Genomic DNA, 24,947 nt, shown 5'->3' on the forward strand with positions numbered 1-24,947 from the left:
GGTACGATTACTCTTGAATGATTTTGCAACAAAATTACATTGGTTACCAACACTTATTAAAAACATAAATCATTAGCTTTTAAGGATGGAGGGCATTTTTGGGAACCAACAAATAATTTAGATTTATTGAGTATTTTGCTAAAACTGAGTGGACACTAGCCACACTTAAAAGTGTGTGAATGTTATTGCATAAGATAAGGAATGAGGATCGTAAGGAATTTAACAGTTTTGGTTCCAGTTCCGATTCCTCTAAACGATTCTCATAATGAACCCTTAACGGTTCCATTGACGATTCTTTTAGTACTTTTTAGGAAGAAATATTGGAAATGAAAATATGCAGTTCTTATTGAATTAATTGCCCTCAGCAGTCTGTTACCGCATGATGAGATCATTTCATATATTATAACAGCATATTCTTGCAATACATTCAAGCGTTAAACGTTTTGCTGTGTAGATTCAAAAGAACTGACTCCTAAGAGTCATTCATTCAGGAAACGGACTATATTAGTCATGCAGTTTGTTTTGTGCTATAGATTCAAAACAACCGACTCATAAGAGTCATCCGCTTGGGAATTGTGTTACACTGGTCACATTGTATCTTTCACGCCATTTATTCAAAAACAACTGATTCATATGAGTCATTTGTTTGGGAATCTGTATACACGAGTCGCGCTGTACGTGCTGTAGATTCAGAACAACTGGCTTATAAGAGTCATTCGTTCGGGAATCAGATTACACTGGTCGCACTGTATGTTTCGTGCTGTAGATTCAGAATAACCGACTCGCAAGTTGCTTGTAAGAGTCATCCATTCTGGAATCGGATTGGTCGCACTGTACATTTCAGGCTGTAGATTCAAAAAAGACCCGACTCATAAGAGTAATTTGTTTGGGAAACAGACTACATTGGCCGTGCTGTAGACTATGTTTCGAGCTGTAGATTCAAAGCAACCCACTCATAAGAGTCATCCGTTTGGGAACTGGACTACACTGGTTGGTCTGTGTTTCACACCATTGATTCAAAGCAACCCACTCATAAGAGTCATCCGTTTGGGAACTGGACTACACTGGTTGGTCTGTGTTTCACACCATTGATTCAAAGCAACCCACTCATAAGAGTCATCCGTTTGGGAACTGGACTACACTGGTTGGTCTGTGTTTCACACCATTGATTCAAAGCAACCCACTCATAAGAGTCAAAAATTTGGGAACTGGACTACACAGGTTGGTCTGTGTTTCAAGCCATAGATTCAAAGCAACCCACTCATAAGAGTCATCCGTTTGGGAACTGGACTACACAGGTTGGTCTGTGTTTCACACCATTGATTCAAAGCAACCCACTCATAAGAGTCATCCGTTTGGGAACTGGACTACACTGGTTGGTCTGTGTTTCACACCATTGATTCAAAGCAACCCACTCATAAGAGTCATCCGTTTGGGAACTGGACTACACAGGTTGGTCTGTGTTTCACACCATTGATTCAAAGCAACCCACTCATAAGAGTCATCCGTTTGGGAACTGGACTACACTGGTTGGTCTGTGTTTCACACCATTGATTCAAAGCAACCCACTCATAAGAGTCAAAAATTTGGGAACTGGACTACACAGGTTGGTCTGTGTTTCAAGCCATAGATTCAAAGCAACCCACTCATAAGAGTCATCCGTTTGGGAACTGGACTACACTGGTTGGTCTGTGTTTCACACCATTGATTCAAAGCAACCCACTCATAAGAGTCAAAAATTTGGGAACTGGACTACACAGGTTGGTCTGTGTTTCAAGCCATAGATTCAAAGCAACCCACTCATAAGAGTCATCCGTTTGGGAACTGGACTACACTGGTTGGTCTGTGTTTCACGCCATAGATTCAAAGGAACCAGCTCATTAGAGACATTCTTTCGAGGTTCAGACTACACTGGTCACACTATATGTTTCGTGTTGTTGATTCAGAACAACCGACTCATAAGAGTCGTTTTGCGATCGGACTGTATGTTTCATGCTGTAGATTCAAAAGAACCGTTTTATAAGAGCTATTCGTTCAGGAAACGGACTGGTCACATTGTATGTTTCGCGCTATAGTTTTAAAATAACCAACTCATAAGAGTAATTATTTCGGGAATCAGACTAAATTGGTCGTCAGACAGTGTTTTGCACTATAGATTCAAAGGAGCCAGCTCACGAGAGTCATTCTTTCAAGAATCAGACTACACTGGTCTCACTTTATGTTTCGTGCTTTACAGTAGATTCAAAAGATCCGGCTCATAAGAGTCATTAGTTTGGGAAACGGACTGGTCGCGCTGTATGTTTCGTGCTGTAGATTCAAAAGAACCGACTCATAACAGTCAATAATTCGGGAAACAGATTACATTGGTCACACTGTAGGCTATGTTTTGCGCTGTAGATTCAAAACAACCAACTTCTAAGTTGTTTGAGTCATTTGTTCGGGAATCGGACTGGTCGCACTGTATGTTTGCCGTTCTGATTTGAAACTAGTGATTAAAATTCACTGAGCAAAAATTGCTCAGAAAAGTGAAGTTAGTTCTGAGAAAAGCTCCAGCAGCATTTAAGCGCAGATAACACTTGCTTTCATATCTTGTTATATAATGCAATGACATTCACATGTTTTTAACTATTGCTTGAGTGTCCAGATTCTTTTTGGAACTGCTGTAATGTTATGAAGTGCCACCCAAGAAAATGTTCTCCGTAATTCGGCATCGACTTTCTCTAGTGCTTGACGCATCATTCTGAACATTACAGGTGAAAGTGACTTTCTCCACCTAACTTCCATCACCTGTGTGATAACATTCTAAGATTTGATTATTATGATAATGTAGGACCATCTTATCATCATCTCAGATATATTATATTGGCTTATGCCCTTAAGCTCTCACACAGCGTGAATGAAAATGCGCCGTTGGCTTTGTGCCGTCTTTTGGCATTCTCCAAATGTTCCCTCCCAATATTTACTGATGTGGAACAGTTCATTTTCTCTGTGCTGTTGCACTGGCCTCCCTCCCCGCCCGAACAGCCGGCTGTCTAAATAGCATTAAAGAGTCGAGCCGTGTGACTGCAGTCTGGCAGGATCCGTAAATGCACACGGCATCTTCCAGTGCCTGCACCTGTCTCTCTCCATCTCCTGCCACGAGCTCGTGGGCCTTCAGATAATATATCACCATCCCATCCATCAAGATGAGTTATCCAACCCCTTCTGGCATTTAAATAAACTAGGCCACCATTCCTGTTTCTTATATCCTGTGAGTATGTTCACTGTGCAAACTCAGTTTTTATGGATCTGTGTTTGGGAGGCATGTTATTGTGTTCTGATGTGGACTGACACGTCTGGATTCACATTAAACCTCTTTAACAGATGATGCAAGAGTGTGCGTTTACATGTACATCAATGCACTAATAACGACCAAAAATCTGCTTATTCAAAAACATCCAACAATGATCAGGTTATTCATGTGCACAACACTCGTGCATTTTGGCAATAACACCATTATTAAAGTGTTACCCAGATATCTTTCCAGCCAACTGTATACTTGAAATATTGTTTTAAAGATCTAGTGTGTGTAATTTATTTTCATACTTTTGGGGAAATCAACCTACGAATGGCATACTTGCAGTTGTCTACCACATAAAGCATTGCAATTTAAACTGTGCATTTTCACATTTGTTGAAAAGCTAGTGGCCAATTGGCCAATGCATTGCCATAGCCAATTTTTACTCGCATTTGGGGTATACAGAGGGTTAATCGTGGGCATCGTGTACAGCAGAATGTAGGCATTTTATTCTTGTTTAAATGATGAAAGGTCTGTGTTTAGAAATGTAAATGGGAACAATGCCTGCTGTTCATAATTTATTGAACAATAGCTCAGTATGAGTATTGGCCTTGTTTGTCAAACCCAGCACTGAAGTTCCAGACACACAATTCCTTCAGGAAAGCTTGACTCAATACAAGGTACAAATACAATCCTTAAGGGAACAGTGTGCACACGCTCAATTATTGCCATTATTCTTACCAAATTTACCACAGATGGTATGTGCATACTGGATTATGAGGCTTTTTTCCCCTGTATTTTTTATAACTTATGATTTGAACTGTTCATAGACCTTCTTCAGACTTCATATTAAGACCAGAGAAATAACAGTATTTGCACCATATAGCTGTCTTTTTCTTTATTTAACTGAATTATTTATTCATTATTTATAGATATTTGTTTGAGGAGATATTTACCTTAAAAATGAAAATTCTGTCAACATTTACTCACCCGCATGTTGTTCCAAACCCGTATGACATTCTTTCTTCAATGGAACACAAAAGGAGATGTTAGGTAATGTTGATGTTGCTCTTTTCCAAACAGTGAATGTGGATGGTGGGCTGTCAATCTGCAAAAGTGACTTAAAAAATAAATAAATTGTAATTGAATTAAATTAGAAAGACATACTGTACATGTATGGACTTTTATAGTGCTTTTTGTAGCTTTTGAAGCTTATCATCGTCCGTCTCTATCAGGGATTAAATAGCCTATGGTTCAAAGAACAAAAACTAAAAAATGTTTTTGCAGAACGTAATCGAAAATGGGAATAAAGGCCCTTCGAATTGTTCCAGAGTGAAAACTTTATTTTTAAATAATAACCAGTTAATTTCGTTCCGATCATTTTTTTAACCCTTAAATGCATAGTAATTTTCCCAAACACTCTTACATATTCAGGGCTTTAGAGACCCGGCACTTATATCAATCAAGAATGTATGTACAAAAATGCCCAGATTGTGTAACATTTTCAAAATACTTTCAATACAATTAGAAAATAATAAAAGAAAATATATTTTGATATTTAAATTTTCATAAATTAAAGAGATAATGCAACAATTCAGGACAAATGAACGTAGAACAGGATTCATTATTTTCACACTGAATTTCATGAGATGCAACTGGCTGACAAACACATATTGAACTACACGTAACACATAATCTACACATAAAATATACATAAGATACAAAAAACTACACATAAGATACACAATGTACACATAAGATACACAAAATACTCATAAGCTACACATAAGATACACATAATCTTCACTTAAGATACACATAAAATACACATAATCTACACATAAGATACACATAAAATACACATAAGATACACATAAGTTACACAAAATACACAATCTACACATAAACTACACATAAAATACACAAGATACAAATGAGATACACATAAGATACACATAAACTACACATAAGATACAATCTACACATAAGATACACATAAACTACACATAAGCTACACATAAGATACACATAAGATACACATAAAATACACATAAAATACACATAAATTACACATAAAATACTCATAATCTACACATAAAATACACATAAACTACACATAAGATACACATAAACTACACATAAGCTACATATAAACTACACATAAGGTACACGTAAGATACACATAAGCTACACATAAGATACACATAAGCTACACATAAGCTACACATAAGCTACACATAAGATACACATAAGATACACATAAGATACACATAAGCTACATATAAACTACACATAAGATACACATAAGCTACACATAAGATACACATAAGCTACACATAAGGTACACATAAGATACACATAAAATACACATAAGATACACATAAGCTACACATAAGCTACACATAAGATACACATAAGCTACACATAAGATACACAAGCTACACATAAGATACACATAAGATACACATAAGCTACACATAAGGTACACATAAGATACACATAAGATACACATAAGCTACACATAAGCTACACATAAGATACACATAAGCTACACATAAGATACACATAAGATACACAAACCACATAAAATACACATAATCTACACATAAAATACACCAATCTACACATAAGATACACATAAACTACACATAAGATACACATAAGATACACATAAGCTACATATAAACTACATATAAACTACACATAAGATACACAAACTACACATAAGATACACATAAGATACACATAAGCTACATATAAACTACACATAAGATACACATAAACTACACATAAGATACACATAAGATACACAAACTACACATTAAATACACAAGCTACACATAAACTACACATAAGATACACATAAGCTACACATAAGATACACAAACTACACATAAGATACACATAAGATACACATAAGCTACATATAAACTACACATAAGATACACATAAGATACACAAACTACACATTAAATACACAAGCTACACAAACTACACATAAGATACACATAAGCTACACATAAGATACACAAACTACACATTAAATACACATTATCTACACAAAATACACATAAGCTACACATAAGATATACATAAGATACACATAAGATACACATAAACTACACATAAGCTACACATAAGATACACATAAGCTACCCATAAAATACACATAATCTACACATATGTATTTTCTCAGGCACTTATTGAGTCTAAATGAGGGATGGGCATTTTGTGTACACTCAATACACTTTTGGTACTTGTACATTATTATTATTATTATTATTATTATTATTTTGCAATTTTGGCATTTTTCTGTGTGTGTTACACTATTTATAGTTGAGGTACAGGGGGTGGAATGAGGTCCCGGGTCTCCCGAGGTATGCGTTTAAGGGTTAATGAAATCAAAGACCAAAGTGTTTATCACAGTAAATGTTCGAAGTTACCGTTTCTGAAACCTTTTCTTTTTAGTTGAAAGCATGTGCTTTGATTCTGAAGGAAACTGCTGCATCACACATTTCTTTGCCTAACTGCACATTGTGAATGAACCCTTCTGTGACATCCTGAAAACCTTTTAGTCAACTATTTGAAAATGACTACATATACATACATGATTCATCTAAATGAATAGGAAAATATTGAGGTAAAAAGTACATTTCTCAGTTGTTTCCGGGTCTTCACTGAATTATTGCTAGATATGATGCTTAGTTTAAATATATTAAACTAAAATAATTAAACAATTATTAAATAATTAAAATAATTCAGTCTGCATAAGATGATGTTAGTTCCAGACATGCCCATGCAGTGTGTGCATGTATGCAGGAGAGAGAGAATTTGGCCATTCATTTGATTTTAGATGGCCAGATGTACTTTATATTTGAGATATTTTGTATCTTTTTGGGAATATATTTTTTATTAATAATGCATTTATTGAAAAGACGTTATTTTATATAGGCTGCTTTATACTATGCCTGTTATGATTTCTTTGCAGAGAATTCCCCCACATGGAAAAAAATATTGCTTATTCTCACTTATTTTGGGTGAGGCAAGTCCCTTATTTTGACCTTGTTTCTTTTCCCAGAACTGGCAACACTGCAACTGGTATATCGCCCACCCGTAGCCCAGAATACTTTCATTTTATTTCCTTCTAACTGGTTACCAATTAGAGAGGAGGCAGTTGAACACTCAAACCGGAATGGAAAAATACTGTTTCTGCTCACAAACCAACCGAAATGAGAAATATTTTGTTTTTAGTCCCTAGCCTCTATTCACTTGTATTAAAAAAAAAGCAGTGTGAACATTCTGTCTAAACATGTTCCACAAATGAAAGGTTTGGAACAACTTGAGGGTCAGTGAAGTATGGCAGAATTTTCATTTTTGACTGAACTATTTCTTTATCTCTTCATAAACCTTCTTTATGACTTTTGAATGCATCAACCTTGTGTTTACCCCACAAACAGCATTCGTACAGTATAATTTATAGCTGTATTTTTCTTTATTTCACTACATTATTTGTTTACTACACGCATCGACAGTAAACATAGCCAAAGATAGGGATACAGCATTGATTGAAGATAAAAAATGAACAAGAAATGCGAACTGCATCTCTTTGATGAACTGAATGTGTTTCTTTAAACTATTGACCTCAAACTATCTGCTACTGCGTCAATTTCATTTGCTCTGTAAACAGCTCCAAACCGCATCTAAACACAACATCGCCTCTGAAGAGATGATGGTAATTAGCCTTCCTCATTTAGACCCTGATTAAAGTGGAGGAGGTGCGGTCAGGCACTCAAGAAAGAGCCACGAGAGTAAATTATACATCACTGACTCTCATTGCAATGGATCTTGAGAAGATGGCTATTCTGCGTCCACAAATTTATGCTTTAAAATGATGTTTTACTGTGTATATTTTCATCCAAGATGCATCCCTTCATTAGCATTCCATTAGCAGTAAAGGCCGAGCGGTAATCAAGGGGAAATAAGAACACTTTGTTTCGTATGTCATTGGCTCTTCGTTAAAGACGGAGACTCTTGTGAAATGGGTTCAATGACCTTCTGTTGAAAAGCAGAGCTGTTGAAGTATTGGAAATTTGATGGCAGATGATAAGAATTTTATATTATTATTTTTGTCATCCACACAGTTGTTCATACTTAAGGGGATAGTTCACCCAAATATGAAGATTGTCATCATTTACTCACCCTCATGAGTTTTTCCAGGGTTGACCCGGCGCAATTGAGCACATGCGCACATGCACACACTTGAAACCTTGGTGTGTTAACTGCTTTCTTTTTGATCTCTTAAACGGTGGAAGGAAAACAGTGTTCGCATTTACATGGCATTTCAGAAAGCTACAAAAAAAAATATAAAAAAAAAAAAGTAAATGTAATTATGTGAATAACCTCAGATAGGTGGAGAACTATAGTTCCAACCACACAACATTTCAATGTTGTTTGCAAATGTTCGCTGGTATGGAGGACCCAATGTGACAATATTAAAAATAAATACATACTGTATATTTGCAAAGAAATGTAAAAAATGAAAAAGGTGTGCTTAGAAATAAATAAATAAATATATGTTCAAATCTGGCATAAATGAGTAATTATACATTTATTTCCTTATTTATGCATTATTGAATTTATCAGAATCAAAATGAGCTTTATTGCCAAGTATGCTTACACATACAAGGAATTTTCCTTGGTGACAGAAGCTTCCAGTGCACAAACAATACAACAACAACACAGAGATAATAAAAAAATAGAATAAAAATAAAAAGTGAAAAGAAAATACAAGTATATATAGAAATACACAATAAGACCAAAGGGAATATATATATATATATATATATATATATATATATATATATATATATATATATATATATATATATATATATATACGTATGTGCAAATACAAATCTGCTATATACAGATGCAAGGGAATGAAATGGCAGAAGAGGTAGGATATGTTGGATAAATATAAATAGACTAAGCTGTGTATTTCACATAATTATTACTCAATGGGGCAGTTTTAACTGTTCATGAGATGGATAGCCTGAGGGAAAAAACTGATCTTGTGCTTGACAGTGCTCTGTAGCGCCGTCCAGAAGGCAACAGTTCAAAGAGGTAGTGGGCTGGATAAGTGGGGTCCAGAGTGATTTTTCCAGCCCTTTTCCTCACTCTGGAAGTACACAGTTCTTGAAGGAAGGGCAGGGGGCAACCAATAATCCACTCAGCAATCTGAACTGTCCTTTGTAGTCTTCTGATGTCCAATTTCGTATCTAAACCAAACCAGACAGTTATTGAAGTGCAGAGGACAGACTCAATGACTGCTGAGTAGAACTGTATCAGCAGCGCCTTTGGCAGGTTGAAATTCCTCAACTGGCAAAGGAAGTACAACCTCTGCTGGGCCTTTTTCACAATGGAGTCAATGTGTGTCTCCCACTTCAGGTCCTGTGAGATGGTAGAGCCCAGGAACCTGAATGACTCCACTGCTGCCACAGTGCTGTTCAAAATGGTGAGGGGGTCAGTGTTGGGGTGTTTCTCCTAAAGTCCACAATGATCTCCACCGTTTTGAGCATGTTGAGCTCCAGGTTGTTTTGACTGCACCAGACAGCCAGCTATTCAACCTCCCTTCTGTATGCAGACTCATCGTCATCTTGGATGAGGCCGATGACAGTAGTGTCATTTGCAAACTTCAGGAGCTTGACAGAGGTGTCCTTGGTGGTGCAGTCATTTGTGTACAGGGAGAAGAGTAGTGGGGAGAGCACACATCCCTGGGGGGCACCAGCACTGATCGTACAGGTGCTGGAAGTGAGTTTCCCCTGTCTCACTAGCAGCTGCCTGTCTGTCAGAAAGCTGGTGATCCACTGACAGATAGAGGTGGGAATAGAGAGTTGGTGTAATTTAGTCTGGAGAATAGCTGGGATGGTAGTGTTGAAAGCCGAACTGAAATCCACAAAAAGGATCCTGGCATATGTCCCTGGTCTGTCCAGATGTTGCAGGATATGATGCAATCCCATGTTGACTGCATCATCCACAGACCTGTTTGCTTGATAAGCAAATTGAAGGGAATCCAGAAAGGGTCCAGTGATGTCCTTCAGGTGGGCCAACACCAGCCTCTCAAATGACTTCATGACCACAGACATCAGAGTGGTGGGTCTGTAGTCATTAAGTCCCATGATTTGGAGTTTATTTGGGACAGGGATGATGGTGGAATTTTTGAAGCAACAGGGAACTTCACACTGCTCCAGTGATCTGTTGAAGATCTGTGTGAAGATGGGGGCCAGCTGGTCAGCACAGGATTTTAGACAAGTGGGTGAAACATCATCTGGGCCCTGGCTTTCCTTGTCTTATGTTTCCGGAATTCCCAGCACACATCCTCTTCACAGATCTTAAGTGCAGGTTGAGTAGCAGGAGGGGGAGGAGGGGGGGTCGCAGGAGGTGTTGATGTGTGTGTAAAGTGAATGTCAGAGTGGGTGTGGGGTGTGAGACTGAGCTTTTCAAATCTACAGTAAAACACATACAGGTCGTGAGCCATTTGTTGATTCCCTACAGTGTTGGGGGATGGTGTCTTGTAGTTAGTAATGTCTTTCAGGGCTCTCCACACTGATGCAGGGTTGTTAGCTGAAAACTTATTTGTCAGCTTCTCAGAGTAGCTTCTTTTAGCCACTCTAATCTCCTTTGTTAGTGTGTTTCTGGCCTGATTGTACAAGATTTTATCCCCACTTCTGTAAGCATCCTCTTTGGCCTGACGAAGCTGCCTGAGTTTTGCTGTAAACCACGGTTTGTCATTGTTGACCATTAAATAAGTCCTAGTAGGAATGTACATATCCCCACAGAGACTGATATATGATATCACAGTATCTGTGAGCTCGTCCAGATTGGTGTCTGCAGCTTCAAAAACACTCCAATCAGTGCAGTCAAAGCAGGCTTGTAGTTCCAGCTTTGCTTCATTGGTCCATCTTTTTACAGTCTTTACTACAGGTTTAGCTGATTTAAATTTCTGCTTATAGGTCGGAAGAAGATGAACCAGACAGTGATCAGAGAGTCCCAAAGCTGCTCTAGGGACAGGGTGATATGCATCCTTTAATGTTGTGTAGCAGTGATCCAGTATATTTCTGTCTCTGTTGGGACATGTAATGTGCTGTCTGTATTTTGGAAGTTCACAGGTGAGGTTGGCTCAATTAAAATTGCTGAGAATAATAATAAGTGAGTCCGGGTATTGTTGTTCCATGTCTGTGATCTGATCAGCCAGCTGTTGCAGCACTGCGCTCTCACACGCTTGTGGAGGAATATAAACACTCACCCGAATAAACGAGGAAAACTCCTGAGGAGAGTAGAAATGCTTACAGCTGATAAAGAGTGCTTCCAAATTAGGACAGCATATCTTCTTTAATGTTGTTACATCTGTACACTAACTTTCATTGATTTAAAAGCATGTTCCACTCACCTCCGCAATGCGAGCTGAAAGTCCGGCAGATGTAGCGTGCTGTCCGGAATGGCTTCACTCAGCCAGGTTTCTGTGAAGCACAAGGCAGCAGAGTTTGAAAAGTCCTTGTTTGTACGGGTGAGGAGATGTAGTTCGTCCGTTTTGTTAGGAAGAGAGTGGAGATTCACTAGATGAATACAGCACTGTTCGAAAGCTGCTCTGTCGGAGCTTGACCAGTGCTCCGGCTCGCTTCCCTCGCTTGCGTCTCAGAGCGTGCTTGAACAGTACAGCTGCGCCTCCGACTACAATGTCCAGCAAAACGTCCGAATAGTCAAAAACCGGGAAAAGATTGTCTGGTATGTGTTGCCGAATGTTCAGCAGTTCGTCCCTGGTAAAACTGATTGGAAAAAAATTACTAAACACTGCACAAACAAACAAAAACAACAAAAGAATCGAAGAGCTCCACACCGAGACTACCATCCGCGGTGCCATCTTGTATCTTGTCTATATATTTCTACAGTTATATATTTACACTGCTACGCTATGCCTGAAGTAGAATACATGCCCCTTATTACCATACTGACCAATAAATATAAAAAAATAAATAAATGTATAAATCTACACTGTCAGATTCAACCATTTGTTCATTTATTTGTAAGTAAATGTAATTTTTTTAACTTTCTTTGCAAGTACATTTATTTATTTATTTATTTTTAATATTGTCACATTTGGTCCTCCATACTTTGGAACTATGGTCTTAGGAAACACCAAATCGTTGAACTTTGTTGGTAACAGTGTAACTTACGACCATAGTTGGTCAATGATACTTTTGGAAAATGCATCCCTGTATAACTTTTTTTTGTGTTGCAGAGAAGAAAGTCATACAGGTTTGGAATGAAATGAGAACCATATATTTCATCCAATGAATCATAAATCAATGTTTTTTTGTTGCATGATGTTGCTCCATACCAGTGAGGATTCGTTAATGCTGGTGTTTGTTTCCATTGGGAGAATGTTGCAGTACGTAGAGTGGACCCACTAAGGACCTGTTAACTTCCCAAGAAAATATCTCTCTTATATAATACCAACAAATGTCTCTCTTTGGGTTTTCGGTGGTTATAAATCATGGTTTTCTATTAAATGACATTAAATGATATCTGTATGGCGATATAACGGTTAGCCATATGTCAGTCTTTTTCTTCTAGGCCAAGATGAAAGGTGATAAGTGGTACATGTGATTTGATATGAACAGATATCCGGTCTGCTCCAAGTCTCTCCACTAAACCCAGGAGACTGTCTATTCTATATTTATTAGGACAAAAGGAAATAAAACAGAGAAAACAGGCTAGTACCAACACGTGTATTGTTAATAACTTTCAAATCATTTCAAATGTGATAACGGAAATGTGATATATGAATGGTTTATTGGTTATTTCGTTTTGAAGGCCACTATCATATGCTGTGGGGTTTCGCATGCCACCGGATGAGAAGACACAAAGTTAAAAGTTTCCAGACTAGCTAAAAAGGACATTTATTGTCAAAATGTTATACAAGTAATATAAAAATATATTATAAGTTTTAATGAGCTAGCTAGCTCAATCTACCTCCCTGATGAAAAAGGTTTGTAGAAAAATAATGTACTATACTAGTTAAACCATCACCATAAAATCATGAAGATACACCAAACATACACTTACAACCTCACCATAGCTAACTTTGCCAGCTATGTACATAGAAACAAATAAGTTACCTTGGCATTGGCACTTACTAAAGCTGTTTCACCAGCAGAAATCTGGGCTGAGAATGGTTTGTAATCGTGCCGTGCTGAACCATGCTTTAGTGGAAATGCTGCTGTAACCGTTCATCATCGTGCTCAGTACCATTTGGCCCGATGATGGAAAAGTGGCTATTGTCACTTTTCATGTTGGCTTATGATTGGTGGGATTTTAACATGCTCCTCAAGAACTTTCAATGAGATCTCCATTTAAACTCAACCTCAAATGAACACGGATCACTTTTTCCACCTTGAATAAGCTTTCAGCATATAAATCTAATTATTAAATTCTCCCATAGAATCAAAGTGCACAAATAAGAACAGTTAATCTGTGTGTGTGTGTGTGTGTGTGTGTGTGTGTGTGTGTGTGTGTGTGTGTGTGTGTGTGTGTGTGTGTGTATATATGTGCCCAGGGTTAGTTTAACTCCACTGAAACAGCATGACTATTGAGTTTGGTTCACAAAGCCTGCGGTCAATGTGTGACCTATGTCCTGGTGCCCTTTCACCTCACTGCCAACTCTGTGAGCTGCAGGACTTGTGGGACAGACTGACTCTATCTCTCTCTCTCTCAGATTTAATCTCACTCGCCCAGTGAAGTCCCAGCGTTGCCCCTGGGTGGTGAGACACCTGAGCATCACCCTGTCATTCATTGGCTGTCACTCTCTCACGCGCAAGACACCACCTGAGGTATGACAGCAAAACACCTGCCCACCTGCAGTAAAAACCAGCAAGAGCCAGATTCAGACGTAGATGTGAGATGAGATGCAATGCTTTCATTCATTCTATACAAACTCCAAAAATCTGTGTGTGTGCTATGTATATTTATGCTCATTTAAGTATCGTGCCATTCCTATTGTGCACCTGTAAGGTCTCACTTAAGTCAGGGCATAAAGTTCAAACTAAGGGCTAAGTAACTACTAGTTAGTTTGTAGCAAAGTCAGTGCTTAATTTGGTTGCACCACCCAAAAATGAAAATTCTCTCATCATTTACTCACCCTTATGCCATCTCAGATGTGTATGACTTTCTTTTATCTGCTGAACTCAAATGATGATTTTTTTAGTAGAATTTCTCAGCTGTTTGGGTCCATACAATGCAAGTGAATGGGTGCCAAAATTTTGAAGCTCAAAAAATCCTAACTGTCAGCGGTATATTTCCATTTAAATACAATGCATAAAAAATAAGTAAATATATTAAATAATTATTTAAATACGTAAATAATAACATTCAAGAGCTGTCTCTAAAATGAATAAGGGTTAATATATTAATACTAATACTACAGACAAGGAAATCTGACATATATTCATTGTAGTGTCCTATATGTATGTGTTAAGACTTGGCATGCTAGTGACACAGGATGACGCACACAGGAAAGTGCACCGTTTAGATTGGTTTCATGCTTAAGGGCCAACAAAAAGACTTACACACATTCTCTCTCCTAAATGGAAATGAGTGTAAATGTCAACATAAAAGGTTTAAAGGATTTAAAAGATCCTGAGCTTATTTATGTCATTCAATCAGTGTATTTTCTTTATGCCAAACATTACTCCTGGTCAGAGGCTTCCGTAAATATTTAGTTTATAGCATACATAGGGTTACGTTTCACTTACGTTTAATGGTGCAACGCTCCAATGTTTATTAATGCGTAAATTGTAATTTAGTGTCCATTTACACTTTAAGTAGTCTAAGGTGGAACTTATGCATGGCTGGTGCAACCGGCTACAGATGAGGAGTGCTATTTGTCAAGCGCATGGAGTTGCTGCCTATGTAGAGCATTCCAGATCATTCATTTATGAGGTTTGATGTCAGTAAAGGGGCCCCTGGGGGAACACTGAAGCTGATGCTTTATTTCATAGAGCTCAATGTATTCGGCAATGCTGATGCAAGTGAAAAAGGCTCATTTACTCTACATGTGTTGTGGAAAAGTGAGACGAACTGCATCCGTATGGCCCCTTCACATCAAAAGCGGCACTTACTGTACCGGAGTAAAATTGACGTGTGCAAACGGTGAGTATTTGCTAGGGTTGTGCACGATTACCATTTTTATCATCCGGTTAAGTGCGAGGTTTCATGAACTTTAATCAGAGTCGGGATGCAGGAATAAAGAATGCTTATTATAATGGAATTTCCTTAAACTTCACAATACATACATCTTCATACATGCATCTTCAAATGAAAAAATCTTGCATTAAAGTCAAACAAAATAACTGCCTGTATATGCACAGGCAGGTTCACACCTCCATGAGGCAGCAAACGCAACTATTATCATGCGTGGATTTACAGTACAGTGGTTAAAATGAAAATTACTTTGAACTTGTCTAATTATTGCACTAAATATGCGCACCAGACCAAAAGGGGAAAAATACTGTCTTACCATTAATAAAGCGTTGAAACGTTGCTCAGTGAATAACAAACTGGAATCATGTTTAATGGTGTAACAGTCACATAAAGTACTCTTCTTCAAAACGCAGCACAATGAATAAAACACAATGCAGCTTCAAATTAAAAGACTTTCTAACTTTTACTTGGTGTCTAAAAATGTCGCGATCCTGCGCGAGTGCTGAAAGCAAAAAGTGAGATTCAACCAGCGAAACAGTCAAAGACGTCCGTCCAACACATGTCAGTAGGCCTATAACTAATCTATAATAGAAAAACAGTGCAGATGCACACATAAGCATGTTTGAACTGCCCCTAACTCTCTTTATACTTGAAAAACGTAGAATAACTGAATAGTAATTATCAAACGGTTAACCGAATGTCGACTATACATGCACGTCACTAGTATTTGCATCACTTTTGATCTTAAGGGACTACGGTGGAGGAAAACACGTTTTCAGTTGAGGGAGAAGTGTAAATGTATCAAACTCAGTGCATTTTCAGCTGAAAAATATCAGTGTGGACATGGTCTTAGAAGGCTGCTGCCAATGAGTGCAGCGAGGCCTTTTACATGTACAGATTTTTATTAAATTACATTCAGTCTGATTACAGATTCTGAATGTAAACTGTTTATCAGTGTTGAGAGTAATGCATTACTTAGTAATTAATTACTGTAATTGTTTTCAATTAAAAAGTAAAGTAAGGGATTACTCTTAATTTTTCAGTAATTTAATTACAGTTACTTCTGATGTAATTGCGTTAAATACTCTATAGACTATAGAACAATTCTATATAAAACAACAGTGAATTTAAAATAGAAATTTAACATCTAATGTTAAAATGTGTGTTTTCTAATTTAACGCCGTCCCCTTAAATTCTTTGGCCAGTTCATGAATAATTTATTAGATTTTATATGATTTATTTGAAAGAATTAAAAGAGCAGTTTCATGTCTATCCTTGTATTTTTCATCTGGTCGAGGTTGATCAGGGTTTTAGAAAGTAATTTGTAATATGTAATGCAGTTACTTTTCAGACAGAGTAATTAGTACAGTAATCTAATTACACTGTAGAGGATGTAATCAGTAGTTATTAATTACTTTTTTCGAGTAACTTATCCAACACTGCTGTTTATATACCCTAACCCCTGATATCTGAAGAAAATATCTGTTTTCATTTGTACTATGTATTCGAAACAATTTTGGTGCATTCTAAGGGGCCATTCACACCGCAAACGTTTTTGCGTCCGTCCGCGCAGCTTTTCAATTGTTTTTCAGTATATACATGCGCTTGACTGAGATCTTTGATCATTGCGTCTTGCTATTTTTTCTTTAGCATCTTGTGCAGGATTGCTATGTTTTTAGATGCCGTGCCAAGTCAAAAAGAACTTAAACGGTGAAAAACGCATCTCGAGACACCTGCGTACTGTTAAATGCGCTGCGCTGCTTCTAGATTTTTTCAGCACAAGGCCGTGTTTGTTTGGAAGTATAGTATAAATGTTTGCACAGCAATGACAGAATGACTGCAGTACTGATATCAACAATTCATCACCATCTAACTGCTTATCTCTCAGATATGATTTAGCATGTGTCGTACAGCTGTGCTTACAGAAGTGTTTCCAGGATTCTTCTGGAAACGGTTTGCCGTGACCACAGATGGTGACAGCTTTCCCGCCAATTCCTCTGAGGATCATTTGCATTGATGTATGCAGACCGCCATTCCCTTTCCAAGTGCCATTTTGTTTGTCCGTGTCGGCGCCTTGAATTTTAAGCGTGGTAAGTAACTCGCTCTCATCAACGGACCTGTTTATTGGCTTCAGAATTATTCATAAAGTGCCACCAGTCATGAATTACATCCCTTGGCTCCAAGTCGTTTGGGTCAATTTGAAGGATCCGTGTCACATTATGTAATCCAGAAATGTTAAAATGCCGTCACTTTTTGTCTCCCTTTAGACTTGAGGAAAAGGCCAAGATTTTAGAGGCAAATGACAAAAGGACAGAAAAACATGGAGCCACAAGCTGTTTTTGAGGAAAAGAATCAATTAATATTGATGTGAGGGTTATTCAAAAGTCTCTTGCGAAGGGGAAATCTATATTTATAGTCACACTTTTAAAAATAAAGGGTCTTTTTTGCACCAGAGGTTCAGGAAATAAACCTATTTTTGGGATCCATTTAGATTAGTTAAAAAAATGAATAAATAAATAAACCTGCCTTACAAAATTATGTATACATTTATAGATTTACAAGTTTCCTTGTTGGCAAAGTCATCATAAGATTTCTGAAATGAGTGGAGTGCCAGGGTGTTCAGTATATCCTGAGGCATTACTACTCTCTAGTAGTTTTAGAAAGTCTTCACTTGCATGTTCAGACAGAGAGACATGCAAGAAAACTGAACAACTGCCTGAGCATTTGTGAACACAACCGCACTCCAGCACATCTTATCTGGACTGAACGTGCCATTGATTGGAGCACTTTCCCACCATAGCAGTGCTCAATATGAAAGACCCCATGTTGATGCAGAAACCAACATCCCCTCAATCGTGTAGACGCACACAATGAAGGCCAAGATGTCATGCAATAACAATAACAGCAGTCTATTTCTTCCCCAGCTAACAAGCCCCCATGCACTGTCTTCTGTCTGGTTTCGTAGCTAGTTTTCTCTCAGATTTTCCCCATGGACAAATCTTCCTCTTTGGCGCCTGGTATCTTCTGAAGGCATCAGTGTTGCAGTTCTTTCTCATTTTGTCAGATCTTGTTGAGGTTCAAAACAGGAAATTTGTTTTGCAAATGGCAGTCGTATTGAAAGGGAAAACACGGCGAGCTTTTTGTTACTGCGTGAGTCGAATATCAACACGACAACTTAAGAAAAGTGAGATCTCCATTTACAGAATGATGTTAGAATGCCATGTCATGAAGGAATTAGGTTTGTGAAAACTGGTCTCTATGAAGGTGCATTGCAGATGGATGTTGAATGGACAAGAGGCTGTAAACAGGTAATTTTGGGTTCCGCCCAGACGCCGTGCTTCTCTGGAAGTCTATGGGAGCTTCATTAGTGCTTTTTGCATTGGATCTGCATCTGATTGACTATTGGACATTGAGCTTTCAATCAATGTGTTTTTGTCCCACCTAGAAGCCCAGCTTTTATATATGATGACTAGTCAAGCTCTCAGATGTGCCTGATATAACAGCCAATAATCAAAAAGGCGATGTTCATGATTCACAGTGTTGAGCGCAGATTGTTTGGCAGCTCTGAGATAAACACGCATTTACGGGCTATCTGACAAAACACACTTATTTTAGTTGGACATTTCACTGTTTGAGTAATAAACAGTGCAGATACCAAAAACAATAGTCCGTGCTTCCCCACTTTTGAAAAATACAACATACGCGTGCGCATGACGTCATCGTATTCACAAATTCGTGTTTATGTATGTTTACACGGAGACGATAACGGCATCGTTTTCAAAAACTTGCACTTTGAAACCCATTTTCAAAAGTTTGCGTTTTCAGGCCCCAATACGCCATTATCGTGTAAACGAACAGCCAAAGCGCATAAAAAGTTTTCTGTTTTTAGTTGAAAACGTTGTCGTGTAAACGGCCCCTGAAACTCTGATGCAACAATGCTGAAAATGCAATGCATACTTGTCTTGCTCTTTGAATTGTGCTTTGACACATTTCGGTATGCAATGATCCTTATGATGATTTGAACTTGGGTAGGTAAAAACATCTGCTTTTTTGTATTTGCCTATAGTTTATTTTGGGGTCTTCAAAATTCGGCTCTTCCGATGATGCTAACTCTCTTCTGAGTAACAAGAACCACTAGATTATTTTTATTATTATTATTTTATAATTTTTTTGCTTTTCAATCACTGAAAAGAGTTTTAGATGAGCTTCAGAATTCAAAAGTGCCAATTGGGACTTCTAAAACTATTAATTAAAAAAAGATTGTGTTTTAAGATTCTAAGATTGTTGAAAGGCTCTTGAGGGAGACATTTGTCAAACAGCTCTGATAACTGAACAATCCTCTTTTCATTTTATTGGGAATCAGCGACTTAGTAAATCTTTTGGCCGGCTTTCCAGAGAGAGTTTAGAAGAAAGAGTGAAGAGTTTCACACTTCCAAAAGTGGTTAAAAAGAGAGTGTGAGTGAAAAGCAAAAGATTAAAAGACTGGAGAGTGTTGAGGGAGATATCGGTGATTGGTACTGTGTAAGGACTGGTGTTACTAGGAGAGAGGAAATAGAAAAGTGAAAAGTTTAAATGGAATTATCTTTCTGACGGCTTAGTGTGTGGACGGATACAGTTATGGAAGAAAAGGAGAGGGAGCAGGTGGGTGGATTAAAGGGTCGCAACACCCCCCTGTTTCAGCACAGCTGAACTCACCACATTTTTAAAAGATGCACTGAAAATGGGCATGGTCAGCAGTTGAGTGACAAACTGTCTGATCCAGTCACTCAGTTTATTTCAATAATGCAGTTAACAGCACCAAAGATTCTCACAATTGCTCGTAACAGAATGCACAAAATGCATTGGTTAACACACTCACATTAAGGATGGATGGATGGATGGATCGATAGCGTTTGTCAATGTAAACTGCATCTCAAACGAGTCCCAGTCAGAGACAGTCCACCTCACCACATATCTCGAAACACTCACATTAATACATGCGTTCTGCGCAAACATTTAAAAGGTGCTCTCTTTGACTGAAAGCCTGTCCTGTCCCTCTGTCAGCAGAACAGGGGGGACTTGCGTCACTGTACTATCAACCCACTATCAACACTCTCAACTGAGGCGCTTGAGAGTTTGAAGTGCTGGTCACGTGCATGGCAACGGCACACTGACAAACCTTCAGTGCTTTGCCATGCCTTCTCATGAATAATATCGAGAAAACCCATGAGGTAGATGCGCTGAAATTCAATGGAAAGCTAAACCATGTACGTCACAACTTGTGACATTGACTCGATGTTCATTTCAAACCAGGAAGAAGAAAATAGCCAGAAAAATCCCTAAATTGAACCCTTTTCCTCTTGAAATTAAAAATAACGAATGTTGACATTCTCTTCACTTGTGTGCAAGTGAAGTGGGGGGGGGTTGCAGCATGAAGCATCTACATGTTTCCATTGATCGTGGTATAAATATGGGGGGGGGGGTGGTGTTGTACTTGCTTGTTTTGATTATTTACCTCACCCCCATCCCCCCTGGGAACTACGCCTCTGTATATACCTGTTAACATCTCAAAAAATGTGTTGTAGTGTTTCATGACCCTTTAATGGAAATAGAAACTGAAGGGAAAAAAATTAAGATGGCAAAACCTGAAGCTAATGTAATTAGCCATATTGGATTCCACGGACAGTAAACAAAAACAACTGATGTGTGTTTTAGATCAGTCTCAAAAAGCAACGTTTTTGACTACCGACATAAAATCTGGTCCATTTTGCAGCTAATACTGGCCAAGAACCACACAGTTCAACAGCGAGAGAGTTAGTTTTGTTTTTACGTGCCATTAGAGGCGAACGGACGCCACTTAGTGACAACAACGTATTTGAATCATTGCATACTTTATACTGTTTCTTATACAGAAACTTTTTTAAATAGTAGCAAGTATACCGTATATAATTTGCATTATGCAGTATAATAATATTTCAGTACTTTTTTTGCATGGAATTTCTGTGCAGTACAGAACACACTGCGAGGAATACTGTATCCTACAATGCAATGCCCTAAACTTGATCTTCCATTTCTGGTGTGACAAATGAACCTGAAGCAATATTCAAATTGTTTTAACATCTTGTTCTTGACTTATTATTTGATCAGACTGCCAACTGTTTATACGTTTTACACAAAACTGTGCAAAACAACCATGTTTATTTCTGAAATGACGACTGTGCCACCGTTAAATTAAACATGCGGCATAGTGAGGTCTTTTCACAACAGTGTAGCATGCTACTGTTTAAAATTCTTATCACTGCATACTGATAACTTGCATACTATTTCTTTTATTTTTTATAGTGCACAGTGTATAGTATAGGACATTATATGAAGTCAGCAGAATGCTAGTTTTTCATCCAGTTCCCATTTTACCAGCTCATGTGCACACATGCAATTGCTGCAATTCTGGCTTTAAAAGCAGAAATTCCTTCAATTTTTATTTAATAATTTCTATTGCAATGACTCAAATATTAACAATGGCAAACTGAGGATTGTTGGCAGAACCCATGGCTAACTCTAAAGATGATTGTTTGTGTTTGCATTCAGGCATGGACAGCTCAATGCAACGATAGACAAATGAATGTCCTTCAGCCGATAATAACAGACATCAGGACAGCAGGTCCTCTTCAACAGAAACACGTAAACAGTCACGCACATAAGAGAATAAGATGCACTGTTCTTCTGTCTGAATGGATATTGATGTTGTGTAGGTGCTGAGGTAATGACTTACTCTTTTGATGGCCATCATGGGAACATAATGTATAATAATACTGGCTGTTCAAGACATATACTGCCCCCCGAAAGCTTAAGAAAGAAATACAAAATTATATTTTTAATTAAAAAAGCAAATCCTGTTTTCAAGGCTGTTATGATTTTTTTTTTGCATTGTGACATTATTTTCATGACATTTAAGCAAATTATCTTATTGTATGCAAAAATAATACAATTCTCACTACAGTAATGTGAGGAAAAAAATAAGATATAGTATTTAAATTGTGATTATGGTAACATTTGGTTTACTGCCTTTAAGTAGTGCTGATTTTATAATACAGTAATGAGAATCTAATGACAGTCATATAAAACTACAATATCTGGACGCATTACAGTATTTAGAATTTAAAACATATTATAATCCTAACTGGGTAAATCTCTCAAAACCTGTTAAGAACTGAAAGTATATGTTACATTGAGAAAATGACGCCTAGTTTTAGGACCATTAAGACTATTTGCATTTTACATTTTATATCATGAAAATTAGACGCGTTCCCTCTAATTCTCATTATCGTAATGCAAATAAAATAAATAAATAAAAATACAAAATAAAACTAATTATAATAAAAATCAAATTCAATACTGTAATGTGAAATAAAAAAGACATTATTTAAATTAGGATTTTTTACATCATGCTAATTTTGTAATGCATGTTTCTTTATGCTGATATACATTTTTAAAAACATTTAAGTCATATTTTTATTGTAATACAGTAATTAGAATACAGAAATTGAGAATAATGCAATCTCCAAGATAATAATAATAATCAAAAATACATTATTGACGTTTGGGTTGAAGTTTGCTTAGTTGTCATAAAAATAAAAAAAACAATGTAATATTGTCATTACCAAACAAATCATTAACAGGTTTATTTTTAACATAAAATAACATATCGGTGATGCAGTTACTTTGGCTTGTTCAGTCTCGGTCGCCGTCTCCTAAGAGCCACTGCATATCAAATCAATATGGTTCAATCTGTCTGATCATTCTCCCTCTTGAACCAGGTTCATACATCCAGGTTTATAACACGGACGAAGTTTGTAGGCGACAGAATCAATGCTCAGTGTCTGACATGATGTCATGGTTCAATAGTTCACAAAGAGCAATGTGTATCATATATCTGTAGCGTGTAAATCACTGCATCCAATACACGAGTGTAATGTTTTATCAATACTATAATTATTGCCTCACCTCAAATTAACTTCATAAACCGACGTCTTTCAGTACGTATTTTGCAACATTATACAACAGTAAAACAATCCAAATCCAGTCTGTCCTTCAATTTAAGTTTAAGCGATATTTTTTTTTTCACTTGTTTAATTGTCAACCAGTAATCATCAGTCTATAACCAATAACCTTAACCTCCATAGATAAGGTTAAGGTTAAGGTTAGCAAGCACCAGCGTTGGGGAAGCTACTTTGAAACTGCAGTTTGACAAGCTACTCATAATTAAAAGTAATTAAGCTACACTACAAGTATCAAAAAGTAGCTAGCTACATTAAAGCTACTTCATAAGGCAATATTTGTTATAATGTTACTATCAAACCAATAATATTAATAACACAATTCACGCTAATAACATTTATTAATTAATAAATGTATTAATTAAATACATTTAATGTATTTAATTAAATATATTAAATGTATTTAATACATTTAATAAATAGTAACCTTAATACAGTTAATAATGGCCATAAAATAATATACAACAACATAAAATAAAAATAAAAAAATATTTTTTTTGACTACTCTTCACACTTTTCAGTCATCCTGCTGGGCCAGGTGTAGCCTACTTCCCTAAAGATCACATTTTTATGACAAATTCTCCTTGGGCTGATGTTTTGTGCTTGTCACATAATATTTAGTGTGGATAATATGTGAATAAAGACTCAGGGCTTGTTTCTCCCCTCAGCTGGGTTCATGTTCACTGTATTTTTAGACTTTTTTGCCATTGTCACGCAAGCGCCAGCTTTACAGGTCACATACAGTGGTTGTGCTACAAAGATTTGTTCGCTTTGTTCAAGTCCAAATAAAGAGGACGTTTGGTCACCCTAGATTGTTGCATAATAACACATGCCATAATAAATGATTTCTTTTACCAATAATTTTATTTTACATGAAAATAATAGTTAATTAAATGCTGAGAAATGGATAAATCAAATAGTTAGGCATGATATGAATTATTATAATAATTAATATATATATATATATATTAATATATATTATAATAATAATTCTCTCGTCACTCCCAATAAGGCACAGATGATGAGAAGTGAAATAGATATATTCAGAACAAACAAAATCCCTCAAAAGGCAATAATAACTTTTTTGAATTATTTCATTTAAAATAGTAAAGGTAAATATGCTGTTGTGTGATCTATTAAGAAAAAAGTGTCTGAAACATTATTTGTTTCATAGAACAGAATGGTGTTCTTTTATCATTTTCAAATTGACCTGTCCCTGTACATCTTGTAAAAGTAAACAAACTGTGGTCGGTCCCTTTACATAACCATCAGACAACCTCTTATTATCCAAGTGAGCCATAATAAGCTGCCAGTAGATGTCGGTAATATACTATTTTAGTTTGGGATCTGTCCTTACAAAAGAAGAAGAGGAAAGA

This window comes from Myxocyprinus asiaticus, chromosome 20, assembly GCF_019703515.2.
Source record: "Myxocyprinus asiaticus isolate MX2 ecotype Aquarium Trade chromosome 20, UBuf_Myxa_2, whole genome shotgun sequence".
Taxonomy (NCBI): domain Eukaryota; kingdom Metazoa; phylum Chordata; class Actinopteri; order Cypriniformes; family Catostomidae; genus Myxocyprinus; species Myxocyprinus asiaticus.